Consider the following 14,737-nt stretch of genomic DNA (forward strand, 5'->3'; position numbering starts at 1 on the left):
GTGCCTCTTCCAGAGGGTCAGTGAATAGGTAGGTCTTTGACACCAGTAGGTGTGGAATCAGCCCAGAGGGGACAGGGACGAGGGGGCTGACTGACGCCCTGGGACTCTTCTGGACACCCTGCTCGGGGGACTCTGGCAGGTGGGTACCGGGAAGATAAATCGCATAGGTGCACGTACACACAGGCGTGGAGAGAACTGTCCATCCAGAGAGCTGTGTGTGCCCTGAATTATGATGCAGGTCCCCTCCTAAAGCCGCCAGCTGCCTCTGCCGACACGGATCCTTGAAGAATGGCAAGGGACAGCAAGGAAGAAAGCAGACAGAGCCGGCCCACGTGGAGCTGGGGCCGTTTGAGCAGGTGCATCAGCAGGCGGGCTGCAGAAGGTGATGGCTGCATGAGCCTCGGGCAGCGACGCACGTCTATGACATTGAACTGTGGGGCGGGCGACACGGGCTTTTGTTTTATTTGTCCCCTACTGTGGCCTCAGGCTTCTGAGGCGGCTCCTCTCCTGAGCCACAGAAAGGCAGCAAGGAGGGTTGACCTTGTGAGAAGCTGAGAAAAACAGGTGTTGGGTGGACCCCTCCGATGGCAGTTGAGCTGCATCTCAAAACTGCCCATTTGGGAATGAAGAGGGCAGGCACCGTGCTGGCCCCCATCCTGCCCCTGTGAATTCCGGCCCCCACCCATACACCTTGATGTCCTCACACACCCCGGCGGTCTGCGGAGGTCAGGAGGTCTGCAGCTTTGGAAGAGTGTGCAGTTCTGAAAACAATTTGGAAGTGGTGCAGAAAAATGTCCCAAAGAGAGTGTGGGTGTCAGGGAGACCGTTCAAAATACACATCTTTCCCTAAGCGCCTACAGACCATTGTAATAGTTGATCACATATTAAGTCATAAGAACGCTCAAGAAACGCCAAAGATAAAGTGCCTTGGAGACCACGCTTCTGTCTACCTCTTCCTCCATATTCTATTGACACGGATGGACACTAATGTATACATTAATGAGAAGGTAGGTAATGAATTCTTGCCTATTTAATAAAACATACAAACATGGATTACGTAAATCAGCACTGGGTTACAGGAGGCATTATAACCAGAAATCAAAAGTATTATTAGAAATAAGTGGTACTCGTTGTCCCACCTACCAAAATACTATGTTGAAATAGACTGAGTCATCGGGGGATATCACTCCTGAAAATCTACATGAGAAAACACACTATCTTGAAAAGAATGAAGTATTTCCCATAAAGATAACAACAGTATCTAACAAACAGATAAGAACAGTAGCACAAACCCCAAGGATGTAAAGGCAAAGATAACCAAGTAAGAGAAGAAACAGACAGTAGAGATTATAACCGTAGGACTGGGAAATTCAACGTAAGCAAGAGTTGTTCTTTGTAACAAATTGGAAGAAGAGGTAGGTCTCCGGCAATACTGACTAACAGATGAGGAGACGAGATAGAAAGAAGTGGGGCTGTATGGCTAGTATTTCTCGAGTCAACTGTCTAACAATACAAGGGGATTACATTTTAAATACAGGAGGGATGGGGGAGCCTGGGTGGCCTCTCACTTCGGGGCGGGTCATGGTCTCGCGGTCCGTGAGTTCCAGCCCCGCATCGGGCTCTGTGCTGACAGCTGGGAGCCTGGAGCCTGCTTTGGATTCTGTGTCTCCCTCTCTGTCTACCCCTCCCTTGCTTGCACTCTGTCTCTGTCAATCTCTCTCAAAATTAAATGAATGAATGAATGAATGAATGAATGAATGAATAGAGCAGGGGTCATCAATGCAGGTAAGGCAGAGATGAAATGCAGAGGAGAATATCATCACCCTCTTACAGACTCTGGCGTTCGGGAGGGACGTCATTCTTAAGCAAAGTTTAAGAATCTTTTTTCCGGCTGGCTTACCAAGAGGTGACAGGAATGAAAATCCCACGTGCTGAAAACGCTACAGCAGTGGTTAAAAGGGCTTCCGACAGAGAGGACGTTCACGGGCCATTCAAGAAGTAGATCATCCCAGTTTTATACAAGTGACCGAAGAAAGGGGAACGATACACATGTAATGGCCCCCATCATGCTGTTAAGGCTGATGTGAGTTTAACAGGCGGTGGGGGGAAAAAAACCAAACAACAAACAAGAAGTCCATTGCACTTAGGAATTTGTTTTCAAAAATCTGAAGGCATTATGAATATGTTTCACCCAACAAGGTACCAAAAATCAAAAGAGGGGGCCATGACCTAGCTGGGGATGTCCCTGCATGGCAGAGATTTATCATGGGGTTGGATTTTGAGAGAAAAATAAAATCACCTGGATGGAAGGAGAGAAAGCAGTGATAGGAATCCAAAGGAACTTACTTAAGGGGTTAAAAGAATGTATAAGAATGGCACAACAAATGCCTCCTGAAATGGGGAGGTGCAGATGTGAGCTGAAAGCATCCTTCATGCATTGTGGGTCAGAAAAATTGGGGGATCCTCCTTGAAAAAGAGGTGAGGGGAGCCTGAGTGGCTCTGTCACTTAGGCCTCCAATTCTTTAAAATTTTTTTTTTTTTCAACGTTTTTTTATTTATTTTCGGGACAGAGAGAGACAGAGCATGAACGGGGGAGGGGCAGAGAGAGAGGGAGACACAGAATCGGAAACAGGCTCCAGGCTCCGAGCCATCAGCCCAGAGCCTGACGCGGGGCTCGAACTCACGGACCGCGAGATCGTGACCTGGCTGAAGTCAGACGCTTAACCGACTGCGCCACCCAGGCGCCCCTAGGCCTCCAATTCTTGATTTCAGCTCAGGGTTCCCGTTCATACATAGCACCGCGAATGTCTGATAGATTTACACACTAAGACCGTGAGTTCCACCAGGTGACAGATCCCCTCCCCCCGTCACCCTGTTCTGTCAAAGTCAAGGCAAAAATAAAATACATATCCCCATTCAAGAGCACGTGTTGATGAAGCATACGTTCACTTAACCAAATGAAGAAAACCCTGAATGCAGGATTTGCCGTGATGTTTAAGTCAAGATGGGGAGACGTGTTTGTGAGGAGGATGTTAGATAAATTAATGCTCGTCATGGTCCTCGATTTTGTTTGGTGGACGGGCTGAAATAGACTCCGGGCTCCAAGCTGTCAGCACAGAGCCCGACTGGGGGCTCAAACACATGAACCGCGAGATCATAATCTGAGCAGAAGTCAGATGCTTAACCGACTGAGCCACCGAGGCGTCCCTCCATATTTCAGATTCTTGATACAGCATTTTGTTTATAGTGTTGGGAACACAAATGATGAATGGTTGGACCTCAGGAATACATACACTTCCTACGTCAACAGAAGTACACAGGGGACAGTAAGTTCTCTGTCCCCAGCCCTAACACATGCCACCAGCACACAGGTGACGTACATCTGCGTCAGGTGAATCATGAAGTCTCTAGTATTGTATGATTACATCCATCAGAAAGCTTGTTTCAAAAAGTAAGGAAAGGTTGCCTCATCAGTGCTGAATGCATTCCCATGGCTAAACAGGCCTCCCTAAACGAAATGTTTGGAAATGAAAAGAAGAATGGAATGGAATGGAATGGAATGGAATGGAATGGAATGGAATGGAATGGAATGGAATGGAATGGAATAGAATAGAATAGAATAGAATAGAATAGAATAGAATAGAATAGAATAGAATAGAATAGAATAAGGACTGATCAGCTGAAAAAAGCCTTTGGAAAAAAAATTCTGAAGCCAGACTTTATGGACATTATATTTAACTTGGGTGCTGGTGAATATTTTCTGAACTTGATATTTTCAAAATATGCATCCCAGTCTTGAAAACTGGAAACTAACACACAATACGAATTTCTGTGATGTCTACATGTTTCTTTTCGTACGGGAATTGGTTATTAAAAATACTGAGCTGATGTAATTAGTCGTCTAGCTAGTAATTAGAAGATTGTTTGACCAATACTGTACAGACTTTTTTTTCCCCCATATTTTCCTCAATGGTGTTACCTGTGGTATCTTTAAACAAACTTGTGTACTGAGTATTTTGCACAGATATTTTTAGAATGTGGCAGGTTAGAAGAAAAGGAAGTGTGAATCAGGTACGCATCAAATCAAAGGTAACAGACGGTCACTTGAAAACATCAACATAAATATCTTTGCACCCAGTCTGGGAACACACTTTCCTTCCTGCCTCAGCTGGGAGTGAAAGGTATCTGAAGTGTCTACGCACAGGGGTTACAAGTGAAACAATTATTTTAAGTAGCAAGTGCAGTTTGAAAGTGTCTGGCTGTTGGTTGGTTGCAAGACCAATGTGAGGCTGGCTCATTGTATGAGCTATGCTTCTACCGTCAGCCCCAGGCACATACACTAGAGAGCTGAAGAAGGTTCAAAACTTAGCTCAGCCTCCTGTCGACTTGGAGGAGAAGAGTGGAGGTCCTGGGGAGAAAGAGAGGCAGCAGTTGCCAAAGACTACGATTGGGATATTCCAGATCCTAGTAAAAAGCCCACTTAATCTCCCCCCACCCTTGCGCTTAGGACTAATCTGGAACATCTTCCAGATCACTGTGCATTCTGAGACCAAGATGCCTTCTCAGAAATTAGCAAGTCCTCTCAGGGGGACACTACCCAGTCAGGGGACATTCCAGGAAGCTGCCAGCTTCTGGCAAGCTCAATGGAGGCTCCGTTGGGTCGCTAACATTCAAATGGATGCATACATTTGTCCTGAGGCTTCGGACGGAGGTCGTGACCAGAGATTATGCATATTCGCTCTAGAGGGGACATTTCACTCAGTCCGGGATTGTTATTTTGTCATCAGCAAATGCCTGTCATTTCTCATGAGCCAGTTGGAGTGTCCATTGTGTGTCTCCCATTCTGTTTGGCACAGAGAAGAGAATACTGAATGCTATTTTAGGGCAGATGGATTAATCTGCCTTGGTTCTGAGGTACCAAGTTTTATTACTTTTCAATTCAATTGTTGTATCAGAAGCAATTACGTCTACGCCCCTAGAGATAATATATCTTCAAGGGTACACATGGGCATGCACAGACACACATTCACACACACACACACACACACACACACACACACACACACACAATCTACTATCTGCGGTGGGGGAAACAGAAATTGGAGAAGAATATGAAAGACCTTACTGGAGGGAATAAACACACGATTCTGGGATATCATTATTTGAAGATGTAAGGATATCACGTGAGTGCATCCCAACTAGTCATGATAGCATTTGATATAATGGGACCGGTAGATTCAATATCCCAGCGCTTCTGGTCCTGGTGACAGCCTTGCTCTGGGAATCCCAACCACTTCCTGCTCCATTTTATATTCTGTGTGCAAGACCTTCCCATCCTGAGTTCTAGCCCCACAAGGTGCTCTATGCTGACTGTGGAGCCCGCTTGGGATTCTCTGTCTCTGTCTCTCTCTCTTTCTCTCTCTCTCCCTCTCTTTCTGCCCAGCCCTGGCTTATGCTCTCTCACACTCTCAAAATCAATAAATAAAAACTAAAAAAAAAATTCTCTTCAGGAGTATGTAACAATGGGAGTATTTACCCAGGAAAACTCTTCCTTTCAAACATCAGATAAAATTCAGTAATTTACTGGGAATCATTGCCAATTTGCTAAAGGTTAGGATTAGGAAAACATGATTTGCTATGGGAGAAAAATATCTCTACATTTGAGGCACAATTTTCGTATTTCCTTGGATGTCTCAATATTATTAGAAGGTTTCTATGTTCACAAGTAAACAATTTAGATGAAATAATATTCACATCAAATAAAGGTCTTCAGAATGATAGAAATTATTGAATGCAATCCATTACTCCCCCTTATGCTGGCCATTTCAGTCAATGATTTCTGGGCAACTTCCTTGAGGTGGAGGGATTTGGAACAGGTTGAGAGGGTTAGAAGGGGGGGAGGCTGGATGCTTTCTGCTTTATAACAATCAAACTAAGCAACATGAAAATCCTCAAAATGTAGACTTCTCAGGCCAAATTCCCCATGCCTCTTAAATGCAGCTACATATCAAAGCGTTGTGGGTACTAAGGAAGGGAGATTCGCAATGTAAAACGTTTTAAAAACTGTTAAATGTCCAAAATTGCAAATTAGGTGTCTGTGGGCTTATCTTATTGTACATCCATATCTATTTGTGATCAAATGAGCATTAGGATCCAAGCAGAATAAATTAGTAATTCTGCGCAGAAAATGAGGTTTGATTTACGACATGAACGTCACGCCCTGGCACAGTCTGAAACTCTTTTACAGTTTCTTTAAATTGAAATTGACCCTCTTTTCTCAAAGAGTGTAATTTAAAACACCTTACAACCAATTATCTCCAAATGAAATTATTTAACATGTACACAAGACAAGGTTCATTTGCTAATGAAGACTGTAACAATTTGTGAAGGTGTTTATAGAATTACCAATATTTATTCAACAGAAATCTATTGAATTGAGGCTAAAAGCCAGTGCTATGGTGCGCCTTTCAATCTGTCTTTGTTTGCTTGTTTTTAATAATTAACGAGGCTTCCAATATTGCAGATGAATGAATGTTAACAGACACAGTAAGATGTGGCTAGATATAAAGAAGTCTTGAAAATTTATTGGTGGCAAAAAAAAAAAAAAGGATTTACTCTGTATTCTTTGTTAATAAAGCATGAGTACTTGTAAGCATTAACTAATATTTCTGGGTCCTGAGTTTTAATCCCTTTCAATAAACCTGTTGGTCTCTTCAATGGAACGGTCATTGTCTACTGCCATATTGAGTTTGGAAAGGGAGCCTGCCATGTTGGGTCCATGAGACCCTCTATGTTCTAAAGGAGAGCCACCCTATGTTTTCCTATGTGGGTGGAAATCATCATGGCAGGGGCAACTTCACAAGACTTGCATTCTGCCTGCCTTTAGTCCACACCCTGATTTCCACACCCTGAGTCCAGGAGAACCCAGTTCGAGAAATTAGGAACAGAAGCAATTGCATTGTCTACTTTGGAAATCGGTTAAATGTGTTCCTTAAAAAGAAGATACTCCTTTCTTTTTGGTGAAGCATTCTTGGCATCTTGATTTGGTTTTAAATTTGTCTCTATCCATAGCAGTGTGTGTGTGTGTGTGTGTGTGTGTGTGTGTGTGTGTGTGTGTGTGTGTATTTTTCTCCTTCCTCTTCCCCAATCAAAAGCACCAAAAACTCTCTTTGGAGAACACATCCATTACAGAAATTTGAGAGACTCGGCTTCTTTTAAATACAGGTCCCGGACTTTGTAGGACATGTTTATGTTTATGCAGAATTCGGGGACGCACCCTCTCCGATTTCCTTCCTACGGTCGTGAGAAGTAGGCACAGAAGGTACATATATGTGCACACAGAAGCCAATGACATCTCAAGTTCCCCAAATACTGCTTTAGACCAAATCTCCAGTCTTTAACCATCACGTAGCCCTGCAGAACCCCAGTGGTTTTGTGATGAAGGGGACGTTCAGTAAGTGAAAGCTGATATTTGTGAAAGAGACTATTTTATACAAAAGCCTTCATGAAGGAAAAGAAATATACATGACGGATGATATCAGCAAGGAGCTTGACCTTAACCTGGGCAAGAATATGTAGAAGGAGAGATTTTGCTGTAGTCCTTCTGGACAGAAACTCTTGGTTTCAATCTGTGAAGATACCTGGCTGGAACAGACTGCTTTCCACCTCATAAAATCTGTCTGTGTTTGTGTTTATACTGGCGACCTGCCATCCTGTTTGGGTAAACACCTACGCCTTTACACCAATTCAAAGGTGGCTGTTGTGGTCCAGTGAATAGCACATAGATGAGGCAGGCAGAAAAGTCCAAATGCCCCATTAATTTTGACGCTCTGAGAAATGTGTAACGCGCATAGGATTTGACCTTCCTGGGGCACCCCGGAGATTTCAGGCAAAGAAAGGAACCTCCATTTTGTAATCCGTTAGTTAACGCAAACCGAAAGATTTCTATCAGCTATCTTGTGGCAATATCTGTCCGTTACCAAGCTTTCCGCATAAAGTAAACGCTACCCCAAAAGATTGTCCATCTAGAGGATGCTACCAGGATTAGAGGCAAACGGGATGACTGTATTAAAATGCACGGAGTTGATCATGTTCGAGTATGAACGCATTTGTTCTCCGTTTCAGGAGGGTGACCAAAACTGAAGAAATGGCTGATCCACACGCCCAGATGTGTTAGAAACAGACAAATGCAAACGTGTGTGTGCCTACAGCAATACCGATAGTCAGGGTGGGGGTTTCTCAGCAGCCCAGACGCAAGGGTCACCTCTAAGATCAGACAAGAGGCAAGTCAAGGGAAGCCAGATGTTGGAGGAGGCCCCACAGTGTGGGGCACTCCAGGAAATCTTCCAGGATAAAGGAGCAAAAGCCTTGGGAACAGGGCACCAGGCAGTTATCAAGGAGAAAATAAAATGTTGGCTATGGGGGCTTGGGCTATAACCCAAGAGGAGAATGTGGGGTCAGCGATCCCCAATCAAACTCATTCCCTTGTGCCAGCTAGATTAGATCAGCAACATTGGAAGGGGTTGCTTCCAAGTGAGACCAGCGGGCAGGCAGACTTGATTTGGCCACATGGCAGCATCTGAGAGGAATGAAGAGTCTGGAAGCTGGCATCCACCTCCACTGCCAGAGGCAACAGCATAAAACCTATCAAGAGCTAAACGCACATCCCTCATCAGGGAGAGAGAGCAAAGGCTCTATCAGGCAAGTAACAGGATCTGAAGTAAATGGACACACGAAATGTGTACCATACCATCAACTAACACAATGAAATAGAAAGTGGAAAGGATAATGGCGGATGCCTCTTGAAGCAATGTTAGGAAATTTAATTTAATACAGGGAAGCGTATATCCCACTTTAATAAAGAAGTGAATTCCTAACCTAGGGGATGGCCAACATTTTCTGCAAAGTGCCAAACACTGCACATAATGACTTTGCTGGTCGTACGGTCTGGGTGACGACTGCTCGACTCTGGCATTGCAGCAGGACGGCAGCCACAGAAATACGTAAAAGAATGGGCATGGCTGTGTGCCAATAAAACTTTATGTACACACACATCAGGTGGGCCCCAAATGGTCTCTGCGCTGTGATTCGCTGGCCCATGTTTCCCTTGCTACACAGTATTAGCATCTTTCTTTTTAATGTTTTTTTATTCTTGAGAGAGAGAGAGACAGAGCATGAGTGGAGAGAGGGGCAGAGAGAGAGGGAGACACAGAATCCGAAGCAGGCTCCAGAGCCATCAGCACAGAGCCCGACACGGGGCTCGAACTCACAAACTGCGAGATCATGGCCTGAGCCCAAGTCTGATGCTCAACGTACTGAGCCACCCAGGCGCCCCTCCCAGCATCACCATCTTATGGGAGATGAGACACTCAGCCCCCCAACACCCAAGACCTGTGGAAACAGAAGCTGTGTTTGTTACAAGACGCCCAAGAGAACATTATAGAATGCACTGCAGTCTATTGTCTTATGCTCTGTCACCTTGTAAGATTCAGGGGAAGTAAAGTTGCAATGTGCGTGTTGCACGCACTTACACACACACACACACACACACACACACACACTCACACAATGTTTGCAAAGCACTGCTCCAACACTTGGTTATTAATGGTGTTAACCTGCTCATCAGAGGAAATCTGATCATCAGAGGAAATCTCTTCATTGTTGAGACTGCCCTAAACATTGTTATGAAAGTCTCAAAGGGAGAAAAAAACTAAAAGTCAACTCCATAAGAAAAAGTACTAAAAGTCGGTAAAGAAGAATAACCTGTATGGTCAACAGCGTGTCTCCAGTGAGCTGTGACTGAAAGGCAGGGTCCCCCTTCCACATCTTCCACGAATGTGATGTGCTGCACGACAGGGCACCGTCACCATCAGGGTTATTCCTGCTGCCAGGCTCCCACCGCTCTGGCATCGGGAGCAAGCAGGGAAAGGGTGTCCGCACAAGTTAGCAGCAACCACGCGTGCGAAGACCAAGAAGTGGGACAGCGGGGAGAAGGGGGCGCCAGACTGTCTGGATGTCCACACAGTCACATACATCTCTACGCCTGTGTCTACGCCTACTTCCATTTCAACATCTGTATCTCTACCATCGTGGACTGCAGGACCTTCAGAGAAGTCTCTCTCAAGGAACTTCACGCCTGCCGGCCTTCTTCAGATGCACCAGAATGTTCTAGCTACACGGTTAACCACAACACACGTGATCGCCGGCCCCGAAACACTCCCTGCTCTGCATAACCCAGATAAGGGATCGTCTGCAGGACTCCCAGGAAAAAGGAGAACTGTACCTCTTACCATAAATTTTCATGACTCCTGTTCATAGGATTTACGGGCCAGAACTTAACTTGCACATCCGCAGACACGGAGCTTACGGGCAGAAGAGGGAGAAATGCCGCAGAGTGGAAAAAATAAACAGCTATCGTGGTCGTAATTACTGAGTAAACTGTATTCCACGTGGCCTGTTGAAACACATGTGCCCTTCTCCTCCTGTTTCAAAAGGTTTGTTCCTGTGTGCTTGAAAACGTTTTTGGGTTTTTTTCCCTTTCATCATGCTCGGGAATCAGTTCCATTTGGATGGTTACGTAGAAGTGGAAACAAAGAGGAATCTTTTGGAACATGGAGAAGATAAAGGGTTGACCCTTCTGTTACGCAATCTTACAAGGAAAATGTGCACGCGAGCACGCGCACACACATTTGCACATAAAATGTCATAATCCTACACGTTCCATGCGCCGAGGACAAGTAAGCTATCAGAGCCATGCGATGAACCAATAGTCACCTACCTGAACACTGTCATCCAGCTGATGGGTAAAAATTCCAATAAGAAAAAAGAATCCTGGGGTGCCTGGGTGACTCGGTCAGTTAAGCGACCGACTTCGGCTCAGGTCACGATCTCAAGGTCTGTGAGTTCGAGCCCCGCGTCGGGCTCGGTGCTGACAGCTCAGAGCCTGGAGCCTGCTTCTGACTTGGTGTCTCCCTCTCTCTCTGCATGTCCCCCGCTGATACGCTGTCTCTCTAAAATAAATAAACATTGAAAACATTAAAAAAAAAAAAACCCAGTCCATCTCTCCTGTTGACGATTTCTAACAAAACTAATGAACCTAATTCAACCAACACAGCAAACAGCAAAGTGAAAAATAAGGAAACTTGGTGCTATGTCCCCATCGAAATGCACACAAAAATACTTAAAAAAGCGAGACTTAATAAAAAAACGAGTGCATCTCTCTACAAATAACCTCAATCCTATTGTGTTGAAGTCAAGTATGTAGTGAAAAGGGGGAAAAAGGAGAAAGGAAGATCTTATTACAGAATAGAATGAAGGCTGTAATTCCTGTGAAATTGGTGAGCTGGACCCAGAACATATTCAAGTGTTTGGAGCTCTCCCAAACCCCACCTCTGCATCCCCATCACTTAATGCTTCTCTAAAGACACATCTTCAATTCTCATTCCTCTCTTGCTTCTCCAGGCTTCTCTTAGAGCAGCCACTGGAAAAAGGTCACTGATGCTTTCAACAGTTAGCCTGTTGTTGCTAAACTCTCTGGTCAAGGCACAGCACTGACCTTGTGAGACCCACAGCTATGTGATTATATCCCTGAATTCTGAGTGAGCGCAACGCGCAGGGTCTCCTTGTCAGCTTTCAACCCACAATGGAGGAGGCGAGACACGTACATCTTTGCTGACTTAGCTATGGAGAAGGGGATGGTCGTTCACAGAAGCGTCTGCATGGCCACCTGTCCAAAGCTTCACTGTTCCCAAGACTGTGCAATAATACCTTGCCACACTTGCAAGAAATTCATCAAATACAGACGGATGGGGAAATCCCTAGGTGTCTTTTACTCTGTCTTGTTTTAAGCATCCTTGTTGCTTGTACTGGGTTCTCCCAATGTCCAGAATTCACTGCCTTACAATGGTGCCCACTATTTACTTATAGAGAACCTGCCAGCTGAATGCTAGATTGGGTAATTCACAATAAAGCATATTAACTTAAAGATTTGCCCATTGAAGAATTATTTGCCTAGTAACATAATCCCTTAAGAATAAATGCCAATAGTTAAATTTCAGGTGGTGAACAATGGGGGCTTCAAAGATTTCGAGGAATGATCTCAAGGTACACTAAAATGTTAAAAAAAAAAAAAAACCTCTTAGCCTTATTTTAGAGAATCAATTCAAGTTTCAATCAATGTTTGATTAAGTCTGCATACACGTTTAAATCCTATTTGTGGGAAGAGATCAATGTGGAATAATTTAAGTGATTATTTTTCTTTAAATATATGTAATAGATCTCTACACAAATTATAACTAAGATTTATGTCTTACCTGTACAATTTAACTCAGAACATGTGAATGGATGGTGGTGAAAATTTAGAGGGAAAGGATATTATTGCTGATTTCCTACAGAAACAAGGTTTCACACCAGCAAGCTCCAGAAGCAACCACTAAAACTCCTGGATTATGAAAAAGAAAAGAAGGAAAGGAAAGGAAAGGAAAGGAAAGGAAAGGAAAGGAAAGGAAAGGAAAGGAAAGGAAAGGAAAGGAAAGGAAAGGAAAGGAAAGAAAGAAAAAAGAATCCACCTAGATAGCTATGGTAAGGCCAACAGAGCTTGGGTGTGGAATAAAATTGTACTATAAAATAGCATCAATTATTAATAGCATTTTTTCATATTCTAGATGGAAATGCAATGCATTTTTCAAGAGGAGATGCTACAAATATATATCAGTAATGGTCTCTGGTGGAATAAAATGTTTGCTAGCAATATACAGAAAATAGGTATGAAATGGACACCGTTAATGCATTTTGGGGCATTTATGTGTTATGTAATGGATGCCATTTTATATCCCACCTTATTGTGTTGGGGTTTAATTCAACTGAGTCCTGACCATTGCTAGGTAAGTGATGTTAGGCACGTTCCTCTGTCTGTTGGGGCCTGTTTCCCCCTACATAAAAGACAAATAAGCTAAATTGGATAAATATGTGCATTTCAGAGCTCAGCCACAAGGTTCTTATCTGCTCAAAAGAGAAGAACAAGATGTAGAAGATATGACCTGTCTGGAAAATGGGTCGTCACAAATCCTCCAACCTTGCCTGCCATGAGGACCTCAGTCCTTTCTTGAAGTCTGTCATAGGAAGAGCAGTTCCAGAGAACACTCAGACAACTAACTGGACAAGCCGAGGAGGTGATTTAGTGTCTTCGTTTCCAAAGAGATTTAAGTAGATCAAGGTTGGAGTTAAGATTTTCCAGGCTTTTGCCAGCAACCTGCCTGAATCTCTTTGGTATGGGACTACAGCAGATTCCTGTTATGTGTCATTGGTGACATTTGGCTCAACAATGATAGGTAGATGGTGGATAGATAGATAGATAGACAGACAGGATGGATGGGTGGGCAGATGGATGGATGGATGGATGGATGGATGGATGGATGGATGGGTGGACGGATAAATAGGCAGATAATAGACAGATGATAAACACAGTTGGTTGAGGATATATGGCAGATGATAGATGGCAGATAGGTGAGAGAATACACCAAGTCAACCATGACAGTTAAGTATACAAAGTAACATACTTTCCAGCTTTACTGAGGTACAGTGGACGTACAATAATCCTCCCCTTTTTAAAGTGTGTAAACTTCTGTTAATTGTATAATTGGGGGTAACTACTGCCACAATGAAGACATAAGCATGCTAACAAGTTCCTCTAGCCCTTTGTGGCCAACCCTTCCACATTACTCCCGGCCCCGGGCCAACATGGACAGCATGGACAGTCCTGTAGCTTTGTCTTCTCTAGAATTTCATGTAAGTGGCAGCATGAGTGTAGGTAGACGTCGGTGCCTGACTTCTTTCAGTCAGCCTAGTTTCCAAAACTCATCTCTGTTGTTGCACTTACTAGTGCTATGTTCCTTTGATTAGTGAATACTGTTCATTGTATAAATGGGTAAACAAAATATGTTTATGCATTCAGTTCTTGATGAACATATGGCTTGCTTCCAATTTTTTTGTGTGTGCTATTTTGAATAAAAATACTATGAATTCATGGGCACATCTTGAGTAGACATATGTTGTCACGTTTGTGGTGGATATCTAGGATTGGCATTACACGGCTGTATGATTAATATGTGTTCACATTTGATACAGTCTGTTTTCCAAATGGGTAAAACATATTATAAATTGTTGATTTCTTGAAGTTTATATTTTTAACACTTGATTACAAATGCCAGCAAATAGTGCAGTTACTATTAAGGTTTGACTGGTCTAAGAAAAGTTTTAATTTATTTCTTTTTAAAATAAATTTTATTACCTGAGGGGTTATACGTTACATATACAACACATGGTTAGTCAAATGCTTAATGTAAGAAAAACTGTACACAAACATTTAATTTCTCCCAGGACCACAGAATTCTTCAGAACAGTTAATCCAGACTTCAGACACTAATACTGTAAACGTACATCTCCAATAGATGGCATATCCTAATTTACCACCTTATTATCTGTAAAAATTCAGCATATATCGAACAGACATTTTGAAGACAGATGGTTCTTAAAATTTATCCTATTTGATTTTAGATCACAGCGTGTGTGTCAAAAGAACACAAACTCAATAATCATCGCCTCTGGAGTTACTTTCTCTGTTCCATGCCCTTGAAGTGTGTAATAAATAATTTTCAAGAACGGATGACTAATTTTCCATGCACCAATTTCCTTTTCTCCAATTTTTCTCTGTGATGTTCAGATTCTTTTCATTCATCAC

The 14,737-nt window shown here is 43.3% G+C and overlaps 1 long non-coding RNA gene across 6 annotated transcripts in view; it reads right to left on the minus strand.

Annotated features, from left to right (window-relative positions):
- LOC131503089 (uncharacterized) overlaps positions 1-14,737 on the minus strand; it is a 268,387-nt gene that overhangs the window by 98,464 nt on the left and 155,186 nt on the right. For all 6 annotated transcript variants that reach the window (XR_009257310.1, XR_009257307.1, XR_009257306.1 and 3 more), the window contains exon 3: positions 10,778-11,009. This is a non-coding gene — a long non-coding RNA (uncharacterized LOC131503089). The remainder of the gene's footprint in view (positions 1-10,777; positions 11,010-14,737) is intronic.

The sequence above is a fragment of the Neofelis nebulosa genome, chromosome X, assembly GCF_028018385.1.
Source record: "Neofelis nebulosa isolate mNeoNeb1 chromosome X, mNeoNeb1.pri, whole genome shotgun sequence".
NCBI lineage: Eukaryota > Metazoa > Chordata > Mammalia > Carnivora > Felidae > Neofelis > Neofelis nebulosa.